At 28.4% G+C, this 2489-nt stretch overlaps 1 protein-coding gene across 1 annotated transcript in view; it reads left to right on the top strand.

Annotated features, from left to right (window-relative positions):
* Positions 1–2341: 2341 nt before the first annotated feature.
* Positions 2342–2489, top strand: part of LOC107461516 (NDR1/HIN1-like protein 6) — a gene marked incomplete in the record, with an annotated part of 1045 nt that continues 897 nt past the window's right edge. The window contains 1 exon segment of the mRNA XM_016080037.3: positions 2342–2489.

Here is a 2489-nt window from a genome sequence, read left to right on the forward strand (position 1 = left end):
TTTATTTTAATTATTTTTAAATAATTAAAATTATTAATAATAAAAAAATTTAAATATTTTATTTTAATAAATACACCGCGAATACATTGAGAATATAAATTTTATATTATTTTTTGTAAGAAAAAATTTAATTTGTAACTTTAGACGCAAATTAACTAAATCCTTTTATTTTATATGGGCACGTTGTAGAATATAATTCCATGTTACTAACCATACGATAACTGCATAGGTAATAGGAAGAGAAAGATAGAAGAGGAGGTAGCATCTCACATCAAATTCAAATCACGTTCACATCTCTTTAGAATAATGCTTCAGGAATCAATGAATCATATCATCCACGCGCCGTTCTCTCTCCTCTATTCCAATTGTATCATTAATCTTTACTAATAAAATAGTAGCATATGTAATTCTAGTAGTGCTAAGATATATACATATTTACTTTTTTTTGGACAGAAAGAAACCATTTTCAATTATAGAAAAGCTAAATGGCACTTATAAATTTTTAAAAAATATCAATTTTACATAAATAATAAAAAGACAGATATCTTATATATTGAACTAAAATCTGGTAAGAAGCCTAATATTTGATTTCTAAAAATCTTTAAAAAAAAACAGAAATCAAACAGAATTTTTTTATTTCTAAATTTATACATATGTGCTGCAAGCTAATAAGATACATCTTCTTCTTTTTCATATAAATCTGAATATTTTTTAAATTTGAAAGTTTTTCTGTAAACGAAACCATTTCTTCATTGAATTTTTCTTCAAGATTTGAAATGATCTGCATCATCAGAACACTACCAGCAACTATAACGGGAACCAAAACGTCACCACAAACAAGAGGAAAAACACCACATATGAGTTATACAATCAGAAACACAGAATTAAGCTCAAGTCTGAAGGAAATTATTTTAGATCTAGATCTGGATCTCAAATCTAGATCTCTAAAAGAGCAGCAGAAATAGAAATTAAAGCAAAAAAAAGAAAGCAAAGAGAATAGAGAGGAGAAGTTAAAGAGGTGACAGAATAGAATGGGTGAAGGTGAATAAAAACTAAAAACAGAAAAGAAGGAGAAAAGAAGAAGAAGAAGGGGTGACAGAAGAGACAAAAAGGGAGAAAAATTAAGTAGACAGGAACAGAGAAAAAGAAATAAGGAGAGATAGGAGCATCGAAGGGCCACCGCAACTTAGATTGAGGCGACGGCGATGGCCCTCAAAAAAAGTTTTAAGGTTTACTTCAACAGGAGAGAAAGAATCAACCAGAGTAGTACGCCCTAATTAATTATTTACTAGTTACTTACAACTACAAGTGAGATTTTTGTTTCTTTTCATTAATTATACTTAATATGCTTAATATAAATAAAATAAATCTGTCATAGGTACTATACTCGGTTAGGTACTACATTTTCTCTATGCATTATATTGGGATGCCAGCTAATTTTTGACCTAACATTCATAATTAATTTTTGGAGTACAATGACAAATTAAATCCACATTTATTTAGTTTCTTCAAATCTCCGTTTTGAATTAGCTTCATATATTACTAACCTTCATTTCACATGAAACCTTTTTTTTTTTGGCAAGAACAACAATTTTCTTTCATTGTTTATAGAAAGGAAATATTATATATTCTAACTTTGTATATATTTCTTTCGTACTTTATAGATTATAAAAATACTTGAGAAAAGTTACAAACATTATTTTCTTATAGAAATATATAATAGTAGTATATAACTATGTATGAAGTAATGTAGTAGCTGAAATTTGAATGAAGAATAATGAAAAATGATCTAGCTGTACCGACTAGTCAATCAATCTATATACATAATTGAAAAATGAATACAACTCACTCCTTTAGCTAAAAGACCCACCATTATCAATCATATAATTTGCATTGGGGTATATATATATATAACATTTATTTTAAAACGTAGGATTATTCCTCTTTAACCTAAACAAAGAACAAATTCGATGACTCTGAAAGACAGAAACTAGCTAGCTACTTGAATTATTAACTTAATTACATTCATGTTGTAACTTCCTTGTCGGTGAGTAAATACAAAAAAAAAAAACACCATATTATCTATTCAATTAAGGTGGCCCTCACAAACAATAACAAGTTGGTGTAGTTTGTCAAAGAGTTGGAAAATAATTTGCATGTGGGTTAAATACTTAAAAGAAAAAGAAGCTAAATAAGTTGACTTGAAATTAAGTGTGTAGAAACAAGTGAAGATACGCGCCAAGAGTGAGAGCTGGACACAGCTAAAGAAAGAGGAATGGTTAGAACGTTCACATCTTTCCACTTTCATAATACAACACACCTCACCCACTTCCAAATCCTCATTTATCACTTTCTTTAATTAAATCCCATACTTTACTCTAAATACTAACTATACCCTCTGTTAAATTAAACTCCTATATTTTCTTTCATTTCCTTTCTCTTCTATTCATATCAGTACCAAGTTTCAACACACTCTGGAAATTTAAGTA

This window comes from Arachis duranensis, chromosome 8 (assembly GCF_000817695.3).
Source record: "Arachis duranensis cultivar V14167 chromosome 8, aradu.V14167.gnm2.J7QH, whole genome shotgun sequence".
Lineage (NCBI taxonomy): Eukaryota > Viridiplantae > Streptophyta > Magnoliopsida > Fabales > Fabaceae > Arachis > Arachis duranensis.